Raw genomic sequence first — 18070 nt, 5'->3', positions numbered from 1 at the left:
ATGAAGAGCAGCCTTTCTGTATTGCCAGTGGTCGCGGCTGGTACGGTGCGCTGGCGGGTCCGTTTCCCTGGGCCGTGAAAGCGCAAGGCAGCAGGCAGCGACGTGCGTGGAAGGTGCCACCGGCGGGTCCGTAGCCAGGGCGTGAACGTCGAAAGTGCGGCTAGCCAGCAGAATGCGATCCGCTTCTTCAGCCAGGAAATGATAATCCTTTGCAGCCAGAAGCGGGGAGTTGGCGAGGACAGCTCTCACAGCAGCCGGTAGTTGGCAGAGGAAGAGGTGGGCGAAGAGGAATCCCCCGTCATCTGGCCCGAGCAACGACAGCATGTTCTCCATGAGCTCGAGAGCAGTACCGCCACCAACGCCAGACAGGGTGAGGAGCTTTTCGGCTCGTTCAGCGTCAGAGAGGGCATAGCGCCGAAGAAGCAGCTCTTTAAGGGCGGCGTGTTTCCCCTGGACGGGTGGGTCCCGGAGGAGAGTCATCGCGCGACGGGTGGCCAGCGGGTTGAGCGAGGCCACCACATGGTGATACTTCGTGTCGTCAGCCGAGATGCTGCAAAGGGCGAACTGAGCTTCCACGTGCACGAACCACGACGGGGGATCGTGGAGCCAAAAGTCCGGCAGTTTCAGCGCCACAGCAAACTTAGCTGCAGCAGGAGGCGGAGGATCAGCGGCCGCTGATAACAGTCTGTGTTATCCTCGGCCCGTAGCATGCTTGAGTCAGGGGTCACCAATGTGGAGGTAAGCATGGACGACACAGAGCCCTCAGTTCTCACTCCTTCTTTATTCCTCTCCAACATCAACTGAACACATCGCACCACAAAACACAGCAACACACTTCCTCAACACTGGGTGTGAGTGGAGCCCTCTAGTGGTCCACCACAGTGGAATACATTTTAAAAGTAACCTTCCCAACACTGATCATATTTAGGCTACTTTGTGGTATCACTCCACTAAATTCTCACGCTCTTTTTCATCATATGATCTGTAACAACGTTCAGTGTGAGCTCAGGAAGTGCTTTGAAAGTTTAAGATCTCTGGGCGTCATGAAGGAGGCCAGAGTTCTCTTCCTTCCTGTGATTTGCAGCTTTTTTCTGATTGGCTGCTGTTTAAGTGAAGAGCTTTTCGAACTGCTGATTAAAAGTATTTTTACATTTGGTCTGTAATATCTTTGGCCTTAAACATTAACACAAAACAAGATATATGCATTTGTTACCTTTTGAAAACAATAGTATGTGATTGTGTGACCGATGCTTATGAAAATCCACATACCCAGCCATTCATTGATTTGTTCCTCCAACATTAAACACACCCATAAACCAGATGTGAGCTGAGGAGTCGTAGGATGAGCTCTGAAGATAAATGGATCATCTCAGCTAAACTGGCAAAGTGGTTGTCTTGCTTTACTTCCTGCAACCTTCTGAGATCTCCGCTCATCCTCCCTCCTTATTTATGAAACAGTCTGCACCACCTATAGAGACATAGAGAAAACCTGGACTGGAACACTGGTCTGACTGGAGTCAACACTCTACTGAGTAAAAGAGAAAAGAAAAAGAAGAGAAATGGCTTCTAACCACGTGTTAGGAGAACGTGGTTAGAGGGGTTTAAGGGAAGAATTGGACAATAAATATAATAAATAAATAAAGATATAAATACAATAAATGAATAAATAAATAAAGTCATATATGTCAGTAGCTGCCTGGTTATGAGAAAAAAAACTAATAAACCTAATCATTAAAACAAAGTGCCACAAGTGCAGCTCAGTGATGTTTTATTTTTAACACTAGGCCTATGTTTCATAGACAGACTGCTCTACCAAACTGCACACTTCCTGCTGGGTATCTTTCACAACACTTAATTTGAAACTGAGGGAGGAAGCAGTTTTATTCATGGTACTGTGACATTGACATTGATGTGATCTTTTTTCTCATAAACTGGGGAAGTCAACATGTAAGACAGAACAAAATGGAGGAATTATTGAGTTTGAATCCACTACAATATGTCCTTTCATCAATATAAAACTGTCCCCAAAATGAACTTTTTACGAGTTTAAATGTGATCGATCTAATGCGTTTATTAACTTTTCCTCATTCTATCATTTGCATTCATTTAACCAACAGCCCATGGTTCTGGATTTGGGTTTACAGATCTGTAAGCCAAACATTGTCTTTGCCTCACTGAAGGAGTCTACCTGTCCAAGCACTGGTGTCCAGTGAGAGGTCTCTAACTGGTCCCTCAAGGCCCCAGACCTGAGTACATATATACAGCGTATATTTTGTATATTGTGTTATCATAAAAATAACAAAAACAAACAAAAAACAAGTAGGCATTGAAGATATGTGTAGCCTATTTTAGAGTTTAGAAATGTGTTAGATAGGATGTAGAATTATTGTAGAGACACTGATACTGCCCTGGATAAGGCCTGAGTGTGTCATAAACAGAGGTGGGTCGAGTACCCAAAAATTGTATTCAAGTAAGAGTAGCATTACTTTAAAATATTATTACTCAAGTAAAAGTGAAAAGTAGTCATCAAAAAAGTTACTCAAGTAAGAGTAAAAAAGTACTTGGCGAAAAGACTTCTCAAGTAGTGAGTAACTGTTTGAAATGTCCAATTTATTTTATAAATACATTTATTCATAAAATAAATCAGACAAACAAAAATAAATAAATATACAAATTTTAGTATTTTCAAATAGAATATATGTAAAAATATCAACAAAATAAGGCACAAAAATTCTAATTTCCAGATTTCAGTTTTTCACAACAAAGCTTTTTTCAGCAATACCTACAGTAAATAATATAAATATATAAACAGTGCAAACAATTTCCAGTGACAAGATATGCTGTAAACTTTATATTCATTTTTGCTCCAAATGGCACAGCAGCCTCAGAGAAAACATTAGAACGAGGCATCTTCAACATACAAGGCAGCTCAGTTTACCATAAATTGTATGGGTGTGCATTTATTTCTGCATATTTAGCAAAAATGTGCCATTTCTTCACTCAGTGAGGTGATGGTTAAGCTTCAGCAGCAGTTTGCTCTCAAGGTTCTTGCTGTAAAGCTGTAACTGTTCAGCAGTGAACAGGAGTCCTGCATGACTAAGAAGTCCTTCACAAGCTCCAGATGCAGGAAGAGCTGTATTGATTTTGATCGACAGCTTCCTGATGTGAGGAAAGCCATGCAATAGATCCACACCTCCAGTGAATGGACGTGAAAGGTACCTCACCAGCTCCCCTGCTTCTGTTTAGGCTGCTGTTTGTGCTGGCCTCATCCAGCTCTGTGTCTAGGTGATGTCTGATGAAGTTGAGACCTGTGGAAAGATGTATGGTTTTCAAAAGAATTAGCTCCCACACAAACAGTTTGCAATTAATTCCAGATTGCTAGCCAATAGATTCTCCTGTTTGGCTGTTACTCTGGGAAAAGACGAGAAAGACATCACTGTCTTTCTCGTCTTTTCCCATAACGTGATATAGCTCTATTTTTCTTTTGCCTGGGTGGCAGCTTTACGCTTCCAGATCCGAGGCTTTTCAATGTGGCCTCACAAAATTATCACGACTACATCAACCATGAAAAGAGTTGGATGGACATTGCTGATCAATTGCAGCTGCCTGGTCAATGTTTTTCATTAGTAATTTAGCAAAGTTGACGGTGGTGGTGTGTGTGTCTGTGTGAGTGAAAGACACAAAGAGGGAGAGCGAGAGACAGATTTTGTATGATAAGCTTCATGTTATGGACGCACAGTTTGAGCACTCAGGTCGCATCAGAGCATCAGGCCGTATAGTGTGAGACCCTGCATCGTGACCTATGAACTTCTAACCCCTGAGATTCAATTGTACAGTTTGAGCAGGAGCTGAATAACGCGACTGAAAAAAAATCGCACAGTGCCCAGCTTAATGCAGACTGTTTAAACTAAACAAGCTGCTGTTTCACATAATAAATCATGTCAGCCGCAGTATTGCCTTCTGATTTAACAGTTAAAGCAGTAGAGACGAGCTGTTTGCATGTGCGTGGAACTCTAGCGTCATTAAACAGGCTAGCTGTTAGCTTATAGCTCACGCTAGCTGTTGGGTCTGTGTTTCCACAAGCCCCGCTAATTTAGAAACTTATTCTCGTTAACGACAAAAACAAGACAAACATCTTTTACTTGCTAGCAAGGGAGGCCCTAGCCGGTGTCTCAGAAAGCACTCTGAATCCTACCGCAGACTGACCCCCACGACGGCCTCCGCTTGCTGCCTTTTATTTGGAAAACAGTTCACACAATACACATCACGGCAAAAGCACCTCCCACCGTAAAACCCCAAAATGGTTCTAAGACAAGGCACTATGTGTGTGTATGTGTAAACATCTGTATGCATGTGAGAATGTATGTGTGTGTGTGTGTGTGTGTGTGTGTGTGTGTGTGTGTGTGTGTGTTGAGTGAGTGTGTGAGAATGTGTGTCTCTCTGTGTGCGTGACTTCCAACTGTTTCTAACAACATCCTTAATCATAAAATGGCAATCTCCCCCACACCCACTATATGGTTCAATTCCTGTATTGGTTCACTGGTTTACCATGCACAACACAGTGAAGCCACAAAAGGGCAGGAAGCTTACCACACAAGAAACAGACCTTCAGATAGAATGTATCTGCAATAAAACCTCCCCCAGCACAGAGTGGCTGGAGAGGTGGTCAGAGACAAAGGAATGTCTTGATCCTACAGATTGAACTCAGACTTACAAATTTAAGAAGCATAATGAAAAAATTCAACAATTGGACTTAACAGTTGGATAGATCGTCTCAAAACTGACAGACCAGACCAACTGGAAACCAGCGGACTTTAGACATTAGTGAGGGTCCAGAGCCATAAAATGTCGAATGTTGACATTTTTCATGATCTGTATGTGTGTGTGAGAGGTGGGATAGTGTATCTGCTCGTTTACTGACTGATGGGATGAAACAATAACTCAGAAAGATGGAGGGGAGAAAAACAAACAGAGACGAATAGGACTGTATCCCAATTTAGGGTCTGCAGCCTTAAAGTACACAGCCTTAATGGTCCACAAGGGCCGCGTACTCAAAGAGACGGTCTAGCCTCCGTCGCGCTGCCCAGGTTGCCTACCAACCATGATACTAACCGCTGGAAACGTTTCATACAGCTTTGTTTGACAGAAATGAAGGAGAACATATTTTGTTCATTTGTTTGTTTGTTTCTACATGAGCTTTGTGTGATTTGATAAGTATCTGAGGCTGAGACCACGGGACTGCAAAACATGATTGTTGGGCTTCATTTCTGTACTGAACAGTCATTTAAGATTATCTAGTAAATAACAATTAGCTAATGTTGTTCATGAGACTAAAGTCATCTCACTTTGGTAATGAACATGTAATATGGCCAATATTATAGTTATTATATTAATCATTATTAGTTATTACAGCAGTGAACTTGAACTCTGTGTCAAATACTGAGCTTCAGTAAAGATTCAAGCTGCATTTATTTATATTTCCTGTCACCTTAAATCTTCACTCAAAGACAAGTATCTTTGACAGTGTATATATAGATGTATCATACATAAGAGACAAATATTGTTTTTTTCATATGTTGGCATTATTACATTTGGCTCAATGCTTACATACATGTGTAAAAAGGAAAATGTACGAGCTGTGAAAACTGTTTCTGATAGAATGAAGAGTAGACTGATATATTAAATATTCCTTTATTGGGTGAGAAAATCAGACCATGTCATAACTGCTTTAAGTCATACAGAATAGATATCAGAGCCTTAAACAGGCTGACTTCTGCTAAATGGGTCAAACTGGGCAGAAAGTATACAAACACATAACATCCTTATAGAATATGATGTAACACTATAGATCAAGTCAAAGGAGCTTGCAAAGAAAAGCGTCTGGACTTCTTTAAGTTGCTTGAAGATGTTTCACCTCTCATCCGAGAAGCTTCTTCAGTTCTAAGGTCAAATGGTGGGGAGTCCCAGATTTAAACCTAGTGGGAGTATCACCCCAAAGAGGGATAAAAGGACCCCCTGATGATCCTCTAATCACATGAGCCAAGGTGTGAAAATGGGTGTGGGTCCCAATCAGCCAGGGTTTCGGGTGAGCTCATTGTGAAACCTGGCCCCGCCTTATCATGCGAATTCCTGAGGTCAGATGGCCCAGGATGTGAGTGGGCATTAAGGCGTCTGGGGAGGGAACTCAAAGTGGTCTTAATGCCCACTCACATCCTGGGCCATCTGACCTCAGGAATTCGCATGATAAGGTGGGGCCAGGTTTCACAATGAGCTCACCCGAAACTCCCCACCATTTGACCTTAGAACTGAAGAAGCTTCTCGGATGAGAGGTGAAACGTCTTCAAGCAACTTAAAGAAGTCCAGACGCTTTTCTTTGCAAGCTCCTTTGACTATGATGACCTGGATGACTGAGAACCTTCACAGACACTATAGATCAACTTACCTCAGAATATATAAAGCATATAAACAATTACAGCAATGATGCAACAAACACAGCAGTACTACTAATCCAAAATACTCAAAGCTTCATAGAACTGAAACAAACATTTATTTTTAGCTCCATTCTGCTGCTGATACATACTTTAGGTTTCTGAATATTAAACTTGTTGCTGCCTTTCATAGTGTGTAACTTGAAGGCCCTGAGTACTTTCTCCCACACTGAAAACACTGGAATGATAAAATTATTTGAACATTACCTAATAAGACTGATTCGGGACAGACAATTAGTTATTTTAAACTTTCCTAGCAGTCCTTCACAAACAGGGAACAGTCTGTCTATTCTCTCCATCTGTCAGCTGCTGCTGGCTCTTCCTCCTCCTCTTCCTCACACACTGCTGAGTTTGTCCTGGTGGATCATCAGGGGTGCAAAGCCTCACAGATGATGTGCAGCAGTGGGTCCCTCAGTCTGTCCTCTCTCTGGACACTTGCAGTTGTCACACATGGAAATCAAATGTGTGATAAGCTGCAGGATTCAAACACAAGTGTAACTTATAAACACATGTTCATACTTTTATTACACAATCAGAGAGAAAGAAAAAGAGAGAGAGTGCAGGACAGACAGACAGGTGACAGTCTCAGGTGTATACACTGCTACAAAACAGCACAAGAGAAGGAGGATTTAGTGTTCGTGTTATTACGAGTGCTAAACAAGAAGAGTTCCCAGATGGTATAGTGGACACATGTGTGACTCCTGTGATTAAAGCATCTTTCTTTCAGCTTAACGAGTGAACCATCAGCTCGTTCAAACACACGTTAAAGTCCATTTGGCTCGACACCACCGAACAGAGGCAGCAATATAACATAGCTAACATTAACAGTGCAGTGAATCCTGCTTGTGCCGTGATATTTAGTGATGGGATTTCCGGCTCTTTTTAGAGAACCGGCTCTTTCGGCTCCCAACCGGCTCTTCAGGTTGTTTTGTTGCTTTAATTAATTTATTATTAACAACATTATACAATTAATTACTAATGTAAAAAAAACGTGGTGTTATTTATATATGCTTATGTATAAGTATATGCGGTGGCCCCTAGAGACAAAGCACGTACAAACAAACATTTCTAGCGTTAACTGAACTTCCAAAACAGAGCTACCTAGATTACAAATTATTAATTATTACACAATTGAAAGCATGTGTGTATTGTTTGTGTATTTATACACAAGCACTCATATATATTCAAATATTCAAATAACTCAAAAAAATTTAATTTACCTGTTACTACCACACACCAAATCCGGTCATTGGTACTTCCTGGCTTGTGTAGCCACTAGGTAACAAAAGCTCAACACTGCGCCTTGCATTCTGGAGCACTTTTGTTGTGTTTTGTATGTGTTTTGGAGTTTGTACGTGCGTTGGAGATTTTACGTGTTTTGAAGTTTTTACGTGTTTTGGAGTTCGTACCAATGATGACGTGACAGCGCCTCCTCCCATTGTGCAAAAACGAAGCCAAAATATCCCACTTGTGGAGGCTGCCATCTTGCATCAGCCAGAGTCTGCGCAGTAGTGTCTTGAGGTGGAGCGACTGTGTCACGCTCCCGCCCACACAAATACGCTGGACGTGACCGCAAATACGCCCCCCTACACTTTTTACGTAGCCCGGCAGCTCCAGTGTATTTGCTGATGGGTTTACCGTGACTGACGACTCGTTAAATTAAGGTAAATACAACCACGTCACTGTTATGAAAAAGACACAGCTTATCATCTTATAGTTCTACAACATCTAAAATCACTCTGTTATTAATTCGTTTGCTAGATTAGCCGCTAGCATACGCAATGGGTTGGAGGGTTGTTGCTAGCTAGTTAGCGATGCTACACACCTGTTACTCTAATAGTCTGTATTATTGAATGATTCAGCACTCCTTAGGTTTTGTTATCCATTTTTAGACAGCAATGAGATCAGCTGCTCACTCCACAGAGGCCCAGAGTTACTGTTAATATCAGAAATGTAATGCTGTCCTTTGAGATTTAAACATTTAAGACTGAGTGTAATGGATCTAAAACGGTTTAAATCTTCAGAGCCCTCTACAGCCTGGTAACATGGAAACTTTAAAAACATCAGCAGAACGTTTCAGTAGTGTAGTCTAATTTGTTCTTTTCATTTAATAATAGAGTCCATATTATATCAACAGCTACATTCACCCTGGGGAGAAACTAGTGAGGGAGACCATGAGGACTAAGCTGGGTTTCCTCGGTCCAGAGGTTTGGAGAAACTTCTTCGCTTTCTTTCATCACAGCCGTCCTGTGCCAGATGTTCTGTTGACCCACTGAGAGAGACTTCATTTAAGAAACACCAGGAAGACTGAAGCTCATCGCTTTGATTAAGCAGGACTCATGATCTTCACCAGCAGCTCCCTCACAGGGAAATCTTCAGCACTCCTCCGTAGGCCCACCCCAGGAGATGGATAAACCCAGCATTTCATGAACACTGTGATGGAGACCTTTGATTTGTGTAATGTTATAAATACTCGGATACTCCCCAGAGGTTCCGGACTTTTACATAAAGATATTATATTCAGTCCTGTAGAAAGTTATATATTTAAAAATATATGATCCTCTCTGGTTACTCTGGTATGAATAACTCTTAATCACACTATCAAAACAACTGCAGCTTTCACTGACAACACATGTGGTACTTGAACCTTTGTACTGTTTTCATCAGTTAATTTTGCAGTTAACATGAGAGAGTGATATTATACCCCTTATGTCAAACTGAGTGAGTTATGGCCCCAATACATTATTCATGAGCTCAGGAAGTAAAGGAAGTAATAAAAATATGATATTCATAAAAATATGATATTCATAAAAAATATGCTAGTTCATAACTCATTGCTTTTTTCCTCCCTTAAAAAAACTAATTGATTATTTAGAAAGTTTCTTATATATCAAATAGCATTCTTTTATTTTTTAAAGCCATTAAAAAGTTTTTACTTTTTATGCTTAAAAAACGCCATCTGGTGGTGGGTCAGCGTGTGTGTGGATGTGTGCGCGTGCCCGACACTGTGTGTCTGGGCGCGCGGGGGCGCGCCTGTGTCTCCGGACCGTGCTCTCTCTCGGGCTCCGTGCTTATGGGTGCTTATGGGTTTAAAAATGTATTAAACCATATTAAAATTGTTTAGTTAAACTTGTGCTTTTGTAACGTTCAGTATGGCCAGAAATACAGGTTGCATGCCTTGGGGGAAAACTTTATTTCAATTTATATGCATTTGTAGATTTAGAATAAAACTCATAGTCAGAAAAAAACTCTCGCGATCCCCGCAGCCCCCTCAAAAAAAACCCTCTGCGTTTTCTCCAAAACCCTAGAATAACTTGTTAGGTACCCCCTCTATTCCCAAAACCTTATATTCGATAACAGGGGAAATCCTGAAAAAATCCTTAGTCTTTTTTCTCAAATTCAGTGCCCCGCCCCCGTCATGCTCAGCCGAACAAAGGCAAAACTCCTTTAAAAAATCCTCCGCGTTTTCTCCAAAACCCTAGAATAACTTGTTAGCTACCCTCTATTCCCAAAAACCTTATATTCAAAAACAGGGCAAAAATCCTTAGTCTTTTTTCTTCAAAACCATCCCTCTTACTAGCAACCTCTAAAATTCAACGCAGAGTCTAAGTTCTACCTCGCTCTTAATCTCCGACCTGCAACTGCTTGCAGAGCACAATTTTTTCCTGCTTGTTCGCTCCCCGCTCTGCTCCCGAATGCGCTGCTTACCTCGTTTGAAAATTTCCGCCGGAGACCAGCTCCGCCTGACTTTGCCCCGCTGCCAATCACATAACAATCGGGCGGCTCCCTTCACACCCCTGTTAGCCAATCCGATACAGGTCCGATTTTTATGATCTCCCGCTGAGGTTAAGACTGCCGCCGCGCTCCCACAAGACCTCTGACTTCTATCATATCAACAACTGGCGCCGCTCAGACTGCTTGCGAGCTCGCAACAGCCACGAACCAGGGATCAACAGCAACTGGCGCCTCTTTCCCTATCTGCATATCATTCGGTAAGTGTTAATCTTCCCCCTCTAACTACATTTTCGCATTTTCCTTTTTACCATTCTGTCAAAAAAGCTTTTTCATCTTCAAAAGCCATGCAAATAGGCTCTCTAACACTTGGAATACACTTTTCAAAAATATATATAAGCTCGCCTCTAACACTCAGAGCTAAAAAGTGTGTTTGTAGACTAAACTATAGCAGCGATCATGGCCTCATCAGGTACCTCATTCTCACTCTTGTTCATATAATGTTTATGTTTTACTGTTTTTCCCGTTTTTAAATACTCGTTGTTATTTCTTTTCAGACTCTGAGATAAGCGAGCTCAACTCCTCTCTTTTTGGTTCTCTCGATCTAATCGGTAGGTTTGGTTCATTCTTGTTCTCCCTCTTAACAGCTAATTGTAGAAGAAAAACAAAACATTTACCCTCTTTTTCATTTTTATCAAACTTTCTAGATATCTCAGACTTGGACACCTTTATTTTGTCGAGTTCGCCGAATTCTTCTCCACCAGTGCTTGAGCGATCCACAGGCAAGAACATCCGTCTCTCCACACGCGATAGACAGCATCTGCTCTCTACACTAGATCGCCCCGCTTCATCTGGCCCCAGTTCCATCCCCGCCGGAACTTGTTCTCTCCCGTGACCCTCTGGGAAAAACTTGCGCCTGTCCGCCGGGGACAGGCAAGATTTGCTCTCCGATCTCTGTCCCGATGCTCCGGCCAATCGGAGCACCAGAAGCGCTTCTTCTCCGCCATCAGACACACGAAATACACCGCGCCTGCCTTTGAGATCCAATCACGGTCAGTCTCTCTCTAGGTTCTCGCTTTTTTCTCATTTTATAAAAACTATCCCTTTTCTATTTAACTTTACTAACTGTTTTCTATCTTACCCTCAAATTCCTAGGGCATCTCACAAGGAGGAATAGGAGGACCAGTAGGATCGCAAGGACAAAGAGGACAAGGCGAACACGTACGCGAAAACAGCTGGCTTCAATCGCTCTTCGTGCGGTATCTCTGTTCGCTGAATTAGTTCAGCTCATCTTATAAAAAGGTTTTTTTCATTTTGCTTTTTCAAACAAACTGTGTTTTGTTTTTTTTGTTTTTGTTCTTTTAATATATTCCTGTTAAACAATAAAAAAAATGGATAACCAAGAACAAGATATTACAGACCCATTTCTTGCTTTAGAAACAGCGTTAGCTAGGTTAAATGAAAATACACACCATTCTCAGATTACATATTCACAAAACAGTGAGCAACCTGAGGTGATCAATAATAATGATCCTTTAGAATTGCTTAATTTAGCTCTTGCCCGATTAGCGCCTAGTGAAAGTGCCTTTCAAAATAATTCTCTGAGTTTGGGAGTGGATCATGATGAGATCCAAACAGAGTCAGACGCGGCTCATTCACAAATGAGTCTGACACAAAACATCTCCTCTTCTGATCCGTTTTTAGCAATTAATAGAGCTCTAGAAGCTTTGGCCCAAATACAACATGAGGTTCAAATACCGCCAGAGTTATTGAGCCAAATAAACAGGCTAAATCAAAATCGTTTCATTGATTCTCAAAGCCAGCATTCGCTAGTCTTTTCCCCAGACAATGCATGTGCTAACGAAGCGCTCAACCACAGCCCACCGCTACAGTTGTTAACCAGTTTCAATGATTCTAATCATCAGCAATCACTCAGCTCTTCCCCAGACATTGTCTCTGCTAACGACCCACTTAACCCAGTAAACGATGATCACTCCTTTCAACAAGGGGGTAATCCAGACCAGAGTTGCGCCGGTAATCCAGCACAACCGTCTATAGTTGTTAGAAATAAATTTAATAACGTTGAAATTAGAGAAATTTTGAATTTTCATCCTCCAAACGATATACCCGACTATGCGCATTATTATCAAGGCGTAATGTCGAGTGCGCGTGAAATATCAAACAGGGTTTTCCCCCACGCACGTCCAGGTGATCATATCCAGTTAGAATTGATAGGCCAGCAGTTACAAAATAATGTTTCAGTGATTTTACGTGATAATCATGATTTATCTGAATTTGAAAATTTATTCTTGAGAGCGGTACAGTCAAACTGGTCAGTAATGTGTGATGGTTCGCTGGAGGTTGTAGCTCAGATTGTTAGACCCCCAAATGGCAGTGGGAAAAGATTGCTTAAACACATACTCGACAGCGAAATTGTGAAAAAGAAAAGACGTTTTTTATACGTGGTCCATAACCCCGCGAATAAGTTATGTTTTGCTATAAGTCTCGCCCACCTTCTGCACCCCGATTTTAATGACTATCAAGCACAATTATTAGCTAGAGAAATTCAACAAAAAGCTGGTCTAAATGATCAAACGCCTGTCGGGTTTAATCAAATAATTACATTTGAAAGGTTACTAGGATGTAAAATTATAGTATTTTACCGTAACGAGCATGATCGCAGCCTTTGTAAATTTCAGACTAGTACAGTGAATAGCGCAAAAGCCCTCTGTTTATTTTTATTTGACAATCATTACTACGCTATCAAAAATCTAAAAGGATTTTTGGGGACAGCCTATTTGTGTACTCATTGTTACATAGGCTTTAACCATGTGTTATCCCATTTCTGCCCTGCTCGCTGCTCAGTCTGTATGCAGCCTGACTGCAACGAGCATTTCCTCTCGCCTATTGTATGTACCGATTGTAATCGCACCTGTAGATCTCCTTATTGTTTTGAGAGCCATAAAAAACTCGTTGAGAGGCGTCAAAGGTCCGCCAGCAACTGCGACCTCTATAAAAAATGTGTCAAGTGCTCGAGGCTATATTGTTTAGCAGCACGTGAAAAACCTCACAAATGCCAAAAGAGAAAATGCCCAATCTGTCGTCAGGAAATCTCTAGTGATCATCAAACACATCAGTGCTACATGCAGGTATTAGAACGCGAAACAAAACATAATAACAAGTTGATTTTTTATGATTTTGAAACGTTTGTTAACGAACACGGTGAGCACAGCCCTTTTCTGGTGTGTACAAAAACATCAGATGGTAAATCTTGGAGCTCTCAGGGCGAGCATTGCGTTGAAAACTTTCTCGCTCATTTTAGACGCCCCCCTCTTCAAGGGCTCAATCTTTATCGCTCATAATGCAAAGGGTTTCGATGCATACATTATCCTTCGCGGGTTAGTTATGCGAGGTTTAAAACCAAACTTGATAATGCAAGGTTCCAAAGTGATCAGCTTTACAGACCCAGACTTTAATCAACGTTATATGGACTCCTCCTGCTTCCTACATATGCCATTGTCAGCTATCCCAAAAGCAATGGGATTTTCAGAAACTGTTAAAGGTTTTTTTCCTCATTCTTTCAGCTCGAGACAAAACCTAACTTATGTTGGACCCTACCCTCCCCCTTCCGCATTTTGTCTCGAGCGCATGACATCCAAATGCAGAGAGGAATTTTACAGATGGTATGATTCAGTCAGCTCTGGCACCTTCAATTTCATGAAACAGGCGCTGTTATACTGTAAAAATGATGTTGAAATTCTAGCTCGGGGTTGCGCATTGTTTAGAAACAGGTTTATTGAAGAGACAGGAGTAGATCCTTTCAGTCGCAACACGCTTGCAAGCGCTTGTCTTAAAACTTATTTGACAAACTTCATGCCTGCCAATTCTCTGGCCCTGCCCTGTCCTTTAAATTACCATAATCAGGTAAAATCATTTTCCTCGTCCTCAATTCAATGGCTCGAATATCTCTCGTGCACGCAAGGTGTTTTTATCAGACATGCGCTCAATCAAGGAGAAAAACAGCTCGGTAGTTATTATGTAGATGGATATTCCGAAAATAATGGTAAAACATACGCGTGGGAATTTTTGGGCTGCTACTTCCATGGGTGTGTTAAGTGTTTTTCGAATCAGTCCGATGTTAACCCTCTGCTAGGTTCCTCTTTTGCAGAGTTAAACAGCGCCACTCAAGACAGGCTCGCTAGATTGAGAGCTGAGCATAATGTGTCTCTTGTTATAATCTGGGAGCATGAGTGGACCGAGTTAAAACGTAGTGATGAGAGTGTAATCAGCTTTCTCAAACGTTATGATCCACCAGAGCCTCTGAACCCTTTGGAGGCCGTACAAGCCCAGCACAGCTGCGTTGTAGTGCTGGGCATGGTGAGAAAATCAACTATGTCGACGTGACCTCCCTGTATCCATATGTAAATAGTACATGTAGTTACCCCTTAGGTCATCCTCAAATAATCTTTCGAAATTTTCAGGACCCTAAAAACTATTTTGGGTTTATCAAAGCTGTTGTTTACCCACCCAGAGCACTCTATTTTCCCGTTTTACCATATAAAACAAAGTCAGGAAAACTTCTCTTTACTCTGTCGCACTTGTGCTGAAATGAACAACCAAGAGGGAGCCTGTAACCAAAGTAATGAGGATAGAGCACTCAGAGGGGTTTGGACCACTCCCGAGTTTAACCTCGCATTAGAAAAGGGTTATGAAATAGGTCGAATCACAGAGGTATGGCACTTTGAGAGACAGAGTAACACAATATTCACAGACTATGTACATCATTTCCTGCGCAAAAAACAAGAAGCTTCAGGCTACCTATCAGATGCTGTAACTGAGGAGGCTAAACAGATTTACATTAAAGACTACCAGGCTAAGCAAGGAATAACTTTAGACCCTGAAAACATAAAACTAAACCCCGCTAAAAGACAAATGGCCAAACTGTGTTTAAACTCTTTTTGGGGGAAATTTGGCCAGAGAAATAATCTCACACAGAGCAAACTGGTGAGTGACCCCGAGGAATTCTTTAACCTCATGTTCTCTCCAAAATACAAAGTGAGCTATTTCTCTTTTGTCAGCGATGATGTGGCACTTATTCAATGGTGCTATGGTGATCTCTGCACTCCACTCCCAAACTCCACAGATAACATCTTCATTGCGGCCTTCACTACTTCATATGGGCGTATGAAACTCTACAGTTACTTGGATCAGCTGCAGGAAAGAGCCATTTACTATGACACTGATAATGTTGTTTATCTCACCAAAGAAAATCAATCTGAACTAGAATTAGGTAGGTATTTAGGCGAGCTAACAAATGAGTTAGAGCAGGATGATTTCATTACAGAGTTTGTTGCAGCTGGACCTAAAAGCTATGCTTACATGACCAGAAAAGGTAAAGTTGTTTTGAAAGCAAAAGGAATCACACAAACACATGATGTCTGCGAAAAGGTCAACTTTGAATCTGTAAAGATTCTTGTTGACAATTACATTGATAACTGTGAAGGAGGGTCTACACTTGAGGCCCCTCAGCACAGTATCGTGCGTAATAAATCAGCCTTTTCACTACAAAATTCATCATTTCCCAAAAAATTCCGGGTTGTTTATGACAAGCGTAGATTGCTGCCAGGAGGTCTGACTTTACCCTTTGGTTATTGATTATTTTTGTTTTTCGTTTTTGTTTGTTTTTAAAAAAATGTTTCAGCCTGCTTTAATCGAGTTTGACCCCAGACTTCATGTGCCATTTTCCTGTATGGTTGTCGGGCCAAGTGGCTCTGGAAAGACCTTTTTTGTGAAATCTGTATTGGAAAACTGTGTACATGTTTTGAACAAGCTTATTGACAATGTTGTGTGGGTTTATACATCCTTTCAACCTCTGTATTCTGAGCTTCAATAGAAAAATAAAAACATTAAATTTATCGAGGGTCTTCCTGAATCATTTCAAGATGAGACCTTGTTTCCCTCACACCAAAGTCATCTCATTGTACTGGACGATGTTATTTTTCAAGCAGCTAATCATCCAGAAGTGGTCCGGATTTTCACTCAATACAGACACCATAAAAATATGAGTGTGATGATTTTGAGCCAGAACGTGTTTTTACAAGGTAAACACAGCAGGACGATCAGTCTGAACAGTAATTATATGGTCTTGTTTAAAAACCCTCGTAATAAATTACAAGTTAATACACTAGCTCGACAAATATGCCCAGGACGTGTGCAATACTTTTTGGAAAGTTTTGAAGAAGCAACGAGAGAGCCACACGGATATTTATTGATAGATTTAACCCCCACCTGTCCAGAGCAACTAAGACTGAGAACAGGGATACTACCCTCAGAAAAGCTGTGTGTTTTCTTGCCCAGGAAAAAATAAGAGAAACAATGTCTGTAAGATTGAGAAGAAACTTTGCTTTGCTGAAAACACTAACCACAAGCTCCCCTAAAATTCGTAAGGTTATTTTAGAAGAATGCTCACCCGATTTTATTCAGTCTGTTTGTGAGATTTGTATGAATCTTTTAAAAGGAAATATTCCAGTCACACAATGCCAGCATAAGAAGTTGAAACGGTACAGAGAGAAAATCAGACAGATGGCCAGCAGACGGGACAGTGCTAAGAAGAAAAGGAAGCTAATGAGTCAAAAAGGTGGTTTCCTGTTACCTCTCCTCACAACAGTTTTACCTATTGTAGCAGAATTAGCTATTGGCGCGATTCGTAAATAAATATATAGAAAATGTATCTGATCTCGCCTGAGCAGATCAAACGCTTAAATGAAACACATGCAAATGCTTCTCGAGTGAATATCAGCGACAAGGCGGAGGATGATCTGGATAGTGAAATGAGACGTGTATTGGAGACTCAAGGTCTAACCCCCGATGAGAAAATTAAAAAGTATAATATGCTTTTACCAAAGTACCTGGTGCTTGAGAGACAGAAATCAGATGAAAGCAGACACATAACACTAAGACTCCCCGCAGAGCGTCAAGGGAGTCAGAGTGAGAGATCAGATGACTATCAGCAGGAAGAAAGCGAGGAGGGGGGGAAGATGGGAAGTGTGAATAAGGTTTTACACGATGTTTTAACCCACATAAATCCACGTTCAAAGAGAAACACTGAATATCTAATGCGTAGAATATTAGCATCAAAAGGTCACATCGGATGGAGTGACGAGGGCGAATTGATGCATAGAGAAAAGCCCATAGTAGGTAGTCAAATGTTGGACCTGATGAAATTTTTAGCAAGTTCCCGTGCAAGTGTGAAACCCATAGGCTGGAGCTCGCTCGCGCGAATGTTGGCGGATGTAAAAATACCCCTATCAACTATTGCAAACTTATCGGCCAGAAGGGAAATAGCAGCGTTAAAAGGTTCAAGAGAAACAGGAGAATACCACAGATCATCTGAGGATGATGTTATTGTTAAGAAAAAGAAGAAGAAGAAGAAAAGCAAGAGCATCACACCCCAATGGCTGTATTTCTGATGTAATCAAAAAACCAAAAAATAAAACGTTATTGTTTTTAAAAGTTAATTGTCTCTCATGTTTTTTTACATAACAAAAAAGCACAATACACCACTTTTTTTCCCAAGAAACGTTTGTTAGTTTTTATTGAAATATTTTTTTAGCACAAATGACAATCATTAAAAGCTTTCAGAGAACACGAAGTTTGATTAAAATTGCTAGCCTTACATATTAATACACATCTGATAAATCGTTTTACAAAACACGAGACCATGCTATCATTTTTGATTTGGTCAGAGCTATATAAAGCAAGTACATCCTCATAACTCTTTCCACGCGATTTGTTAGCCAGAAAAAATATGCAGTGCTGGCCACATACCGTGGACAGTGTGGCTTGTAGCT

The sequence above is a fragment of the Perissodus microlepis genome, chromosome 3 (assembly GCF_051167445.1).
Source record: "Perissodus microlepis isolate ML-2025 ecotype Zambia chromosome 3, ASM5116744v1, whole genome shotgun sequence".
Lineage (NCBI taxonomy): Eukaryota > Metazoa > Chordata > Actinopteri > Cichliformes > Cichlidae > Perissodus > Perissodus microlepis.
This window is presented reverse-complemented; position numbering follows the sequence as displayed.